This window comes from Hypomesus nipponensis, chromosome 1 (genome assembly GCF_054491055.1).
Source record: "Hypomesus nipponensis isolate SF chromosome 1, ASM5449105v1, whole genome shotgun sequence".
Lineage (NCBI taxonomy): Eukaryota > Metazoa > Chordata > Actinopteri > Osmeriformes > Osmeridae > Hypomesus > Hypomesus nipponensis.
The window spans coordinates 11,645,335-11,652,052 of NC_140361.1; positions in this window are offsets into that span (position 1 = coordinate 11,645,335).

Consider the following 6,718-nt stretch of genomic DNA (forward strand, 5'->3'; position numbering starts at 1 on the left):
TAAGTGTCATTTATCGCAATGTTAGAAGGCTACCGTTAATAAGTACTTTTTGTCTATTGTTTATGTACGTGTTACTCTCCGAATGGCTTTATTTGTCATGCATGAGTGTATAGTTCTAACTGCTATGAAGAGATCACATACTTTTGTTAAGGTTAATGAGCAACAATGGGATAATGAGTGATGCCAGTGTTGTTGACACTGACAATGGTTCTTTATTGAGACCTGCTGGCTAGTTTGAACAGGATGACCAAGGGTTGCTGACCAGACAGATGAACGATGAGCTTTGCAAAGATGCCATAATGCAGGTAAGTAACGTATTTTAAGGCCTGTCCATTCTTCAAATGTAAGTAGGTCAAATTAATGTCGAGAACAACTCAATATCCTCATAGAACCAATTGTAGTTCAACCAAAATTCCCTACACCAAGGAAAAAGCAGCTTCCAAAACATCTTCATGAACTAAAGTTAATCCCAGGTTGATGTTTCACTCTACCCACATTGCTTTGCATTTTTAAGAAGGAGGTCAGTGAGGTTATGAGCAGTCACGAAGTGCATGTGGTTGCACTCCCACAGGATGTCCATGGCAGAGTAATAATAGCACCATGTAGCATAAAGCTCTCAGACTACTGTGCCTGGCAGCGCTCAGTTCCCTGGCCATGTCCTCTTGACCAGAGGTGAGTGAGATCGCTGAGTGGCCTGGCAACAACGGCAGGCTCACAGATCTGGCCTGAGTTTTTTGTGACGGCACCATTCAGACACACCAGTGCTGTGCAACATCTGTCATGCGGAGGCAGGATCGTATGGTTTATGTCTAACACATCTGTTTGTGTTTGTCATGATTGTGTTGTATGCACAGAATGTGCTAGAAGAAAATAGTTATTTTCCTCACAGTTCTAAAAGTGCCAATCCTGTTTGTCATTTGCTGATGGCTATCTCTCGGTCAAAATCAGATGTGACATTTGATATTATTAATGTTGGAGCACCTCTAAAAGATCTCCAATCAGTGTCCCTTGGGGTTGCCATGGTGGCAGAGGCAGAGTGACTCCCTGCTGTTCTGAGCATGCCCAGTACAGACTTGGACTGGTGGAAAGCAGCAGAAGATCTATTAAAAGCATACACTAAGTAGCAACCTCTGCCAGGCTCTAGTGCTGTGGTTTTTGTTGATCTGGTACAGCATAGGTTATGCAGAATGCTGGTGTACTTCTGTAACCTCTCACAAACGGCCTGTAGTACATTATCTGAGCAGTAGAGAGCAGTCTATCTGCAGCCTGCAGTTTTGTACCTGACCAATGTGTTATGCATCAAGTCTTCATGACTTCAGCCACCTTTCTCATCATCAGTCATTTCATTCATCAAATATAGAGTGACAGTGCTCTGGTAAACAACGTGGCAGCCATATATAAAGATAAGATGTATAAAGAGTACAAAAATGAATCAACAAAGCATTAACTATAACTATATCCACATACAAGTGGAAATAAAGCAAAGTTTAAAGTGAGGAACAATGCAATTCGAAGTGCAATCGGCCGTGCAAACAGAATTCTCATTACAGATGTAAAGTCACTATGGCTAGTGCCAACTCAGTCGATGGTCCTGGAGGGCCGTCCTTGTCAATGAAAATCGTAGAGGTGGTGACTTGGATCTTGCTCATAAATTACAAAATAGATTGTGGTTTTCACGCTGAGAAAAACATTGTAGTCAATGCTTTTACTGTTGAGCTTAATGACAAAAATCTCGATAGGATTATATAATCATCTGATTGCCTTTTCTGGTTCTGATTGCTAATTGCACCCTACCTGTGCAGGGACCTTGTGGTTCTTGGTGCTCATATTCCACTTCACCTGCGGCCTCACCACACAATCATGTGGGAAATCATTCAACGCTTAGTCCATGCCTGCACAACCAATTTAGGAGCCTCCAGAGAGACACAATTGACATTAACTGACATTAATGAACCACTTCACAAAAACAATCACATGCTTTCTAAAAAGTGACATGTCAAGCTAAGGGGAAATCCTGACTGATTTGTTTTCCTTTCTTTCATCGACTGTCATTTTTGATGAAGCACAAGTTCTTTTTGGCTAGGAATATAGGCAGTTAACACCAACACATCTGCTCTGCCTGTTGGCCAGAAGCAAGGCAGGATCAGGTGACTCCCTCTTCCCTGATGATGAGGGGTGTGGCTTAAGCTGCCTGGTTGGAAGGGTCTCTGCGACCGGTGGTGGATGACAGAATAGAGAAAAAAAAGATGTGCAGCAAACATGCCAACCTCCAGCCCAACCGAATCTCAGCTCGTTTCCCAAACGTCCCCTGGGGGCAAAAGCGTTCCTCGCTCCAGTGGGAACGGCTCACCCTAACAACAGCAGCCAAGCGCGCGCATCATCGGGATCAGGAGAGGATGCAAACTGACATCACCACACTCTCGCCCCACCAGCCTGTTGCATACAGAATGTCTTGTTCAGCAGCCGACCAGAAGCACACAGGCAACCGCTCAGACAGATTAAAATCAGTCGTTCAGCTCCAGTCAAATCAGAAAAGCAGGTATAGTTTGGAATGGGTTTTAAGCAGGAGGAACACCAAGCCTCCTTTACCATAGAGGGGCCAGAAGACATGGATTAAGGAATTTAGTACACAAGAACAATTCAGACAAGATATTTTAAAACTTACTTCTACTAGCAGTCTTGTGAAATCTTGACATGCTATTTAGTGTTGTTATGGTTTGCCTTGGTATTAGCTGTGAAGAGTGCTTTTGACATTCTTTGTTCCTATTCTAATGTTGAAGATGATTCTATGACACTCTCCAATTAATTTGAACAAGAAAAAAACATATGCTCATAAAAAGTTATCTGGCTGTGGTCTTTTTGTGGAGATATGCAGTACAAACAGACTGTAGCTTTGTCAAGAACACATGTGGCTTTCTTCTTGATATACATTTTTATTGAATTCCAAGCTGGAAAGGATGCTAGAATATACACAGGTTCAAATGTTGATGAATTGGTTGAGGTGACTAATAGTGACTTGAACTGTGGCCACTGCTACCTATGTGACTTAACCACTGTCAATACCAGGCCTTTCAGCCTCACCTATTCAATGACACTCCTATCAATTGAGAAAGAAACATACTGTACAAATACAGTGTTCTAGTTAAACACATTTACAACACATACCCACATACTTTAAGAGATGGTAAATCAGAAATGGAGTCTTGTGAACTAGGCAAACCTGGGGTGTTGTAATTCTGTAAGCAGTATACCAGCAAGATATCACCATGATACAACATGACAAATAATGAATGCACAGTACTGTGACTAGAAGAGGAACAGTTGCTCAAAAATGACCCAGCAGGCAGAGTTTCATGTTGGGGCCAATCTGGTTGTCTCTAAGGGAGTCTAAGGTCTCATATGTGGGGCCTGGGGTTTTATGAGTGGGTCCAGTGGGAGTATAGGCCAACGGAGAGAGGGGGAAGAGAGAGGCCATCCGAGAGAGTCCAGCTGATCCCGCCCCCCCCCTCTGTTCAGAGACATAAGTGCATCTGCCACAGTCCAGCTGCTGGCTGCTATGATAAAAGCACCGAGAACACACCCTCACACTAACGCACACACTAATACACACTCACACGTGCACACAAACAATCACACACCATACCAACATGCACACATGCATTCACACACCCACATGCTGTACAGTGTACTCAGACAGAGGCAAGAACACACGCAAATGGGCACACACAAACACACACAGAGGCATGTATGTCCCTGACCCACTTGCTGTCACTGGTAAGGGCCTACTGAGACGTGTGTGTGACTTCCCATTCTTCCCTCAGCAGGGCAGCTGTGAAAGACAGGAGGGCACTGAAATGTATCACAGCGATGGAGAGCCTGAAGGGCAGGTCCCTAAACACACATGTAAGTGGGAACAGACTCGAATGTGCCACTGGCATAAATGACATGACACTCATGACATGAACATTTATGGAGGCACAAAAGAAAAAGTATAAGCCTTAATTCACAGACTGTACATACTCAGCATCCACTAGAATTTCGTACCAATGAAATATACTTTTTTTGTGTGTTGCACGTCATGTATCGGTTACTGTTTACAGTAGCATTGCCACTGTAGTGCAGACTGGTCAATTTCTGGTGGATCAAGCTCCTGCTAAGAAAATACAGAGAAGCCAGAGAAGCTTCTGACATATTATTAACACTGTGTTAGACTGATTAAAACCTCAGTGAGCGAGCAAGCTCCATTTAGTGGATTAAAGCATCTGCCCAAGGCTAACACACAAAGCATAGCTATAGCGCTTCAGTAGCTGTTTTCAGTCAACATGGGAAAATAAGTCAGTAAATCAATCATAATTGTACCAAGCTGTGTGTATGCAGCTCTTTAAACTGTACACTTCTGCACGACACTAGTTCAAAACCGTTTCAAAAGAGCTTTGCTCTTCACAAGCAGATGAAAACAAAGGCAGTCTTTCTCAACCTTTTTTCAATACAGTATTGCCTGTATTTTTGTAGAAACAAAAATGTTTCTACTTGGTTGTTGTAAAGGTAGCCACAAGTTTTATTCCTGCTTTTCATTTTGGGGTTTGAAGCCCTTTGTGGCAGCAAACAAGTCATTACTCAAAAGGAGAGAACATTGAGAAAATTAAGTTGACATGTTTCATGAACTCGGGCTGTACTTTGCTGGAGTGTTTACAGCAATAAGCAGACATAATCGATCACAATTCTCCTTTACAACTGCCGGCTTTGGAGGTAATGGAAAAAAGAGGACCTCCCTAGAATGCAGGCGTACCTGGTATGACTTGTGAAAACCCCTGGGTAGATATTTGCAGATGAACTTGAGATCCTGCAGTAAATGGCAAGAGGTTTCAACACCCCAGAGCACTGCACAATTGTTTCCATTGATCGTGCCCAGATTTGAAACTACCATGGATAGAAATTGAGGTGAGATGGGGGGTGGGTACACATAAACAAACTGATCTAATCCATATCAAAATAGAGCAGTGCAGCTCTACTGAAAGCAAAGCAGAAATGGAGAGGAAGTGACAAAGTGAGGCTTGCCATCTCCATCCCCCCCTCACCGCTGCATTGCTCCATCCTCCACACCCCCCTCACAGCTGCACTGCTCCATCCTCCACACCCCCCTCACAGCTGCACTGCTCCATCCTCCACACCCCCCTCACAGCTGCACTGCTCCATCCTCCACACCCCCCTCACAGCTGCACTGCTCCATCCTCCACACCCCCCTCACCGCTGCACTGCTCCATCCTCCACACCCACCTCACAGCTGCACTGCTCCATCGTCCACACCCCCCTCACAGCTGCACTGCTCCATCCTCCACACCCCCCTCACAGCTGCACTGCTCCATCCTCCACACCCCCCTCACCGCTGCATTGCTCCATCCTCCACACCCCCCTCACCGCTGCATTGCTCCATCCTCCACACCCCCCTCACAGCTGCACTGCTCCATCCTCAACACCCACCCAATATCATTCTTTTTATCGTGCTTGAGTAAAATTCATAATCATAATAATCAATCAACCAGCACTGACAAAGAAGCAGAGTTCTTTCTTCAGTCAGCCTTTAATGTATATTCTTTGTTTCTTCTCCGGGGGGGGTCATGAACTGACCTTGGAGTACTGTATCTAAATTGTGAAATATCAAGCACATCTAAAGACAGACCATCAAAGCAGGTCCCTGCAGTGTCTGGAAATAAATATTTGAGGGATTTTGTGCCATGCAACATCCACCTCTACAAGTCTCATACCATGAAGTATCCAGTAAGAGTGCATTCCTTTACTGATTTATAATGGACATTGTTAATTCATATTGCTTACTAAGATATTTGTTGAGTTTTGTCATGCTTTCATCTATTCAGCAGAATCTTACATTTACAACTGGTATACAATAATTCAGCCTCTTTTTTCGTCTAGATATCATGTTTAAAATTATTTATTTATTTAATGTTGATCGGCTCCTTATTGATGAAGGACTGTACAAAACATCCTTTCCTGGTTTTAAGGTTTTGAATGTCTTACTTCATAATAAAAACCTGAAAGTTAAAGTTGAGCTCAATCTCAATAAATCAAAAATTTGTCTGTTTGATCGTGTCCCATGATATACATATGATTGTAATGACATTAAACATTAATTTATCTAGAGACTGTACCTCTAAAGTATACTAGTGACAATTCCCTTTGGGTTTCATAAGTGTGTCCTACCTTCTGTCATGTCATTTCCTGAAACTGCGTTTTAAGTTTTACGTGTTTGTGTCTGAAAAGGGGAGGAAAGTAAAAAGGACCACAAAAAGTAATGGGAAACACAGCCGTTTCACATTTTCAGGGAACCATTATTACCTTTTGCAGTCTTTAAATGTCAAAAGCAATTTACTGTTTGCTGAAAAAAAAAATGTTGACGCTATGGACCCGTCTTATGAATTTTCCTTGCCTATCCCCTCTTGAAAACTGTGTGATGTTTTTCTCCTTGTCATGTTTTCTTGGTAATAATCAAAAGTTTTGTGAGAGGGGACGTACTATGACCAATACTGCTTCATCACCTAGGAGTCCAAGCCAAACCAATGCTTATTCACTGTAATGGGTTTGTGCACACTGAAACCAAAACAAGACTGACCTTACCTCAAAAACCCACCACAGATACAACATGAAGACACACTCCATGTTCAAAACCTTATTCCTCCCGCTCTGTAGTTAGAATGTGCTG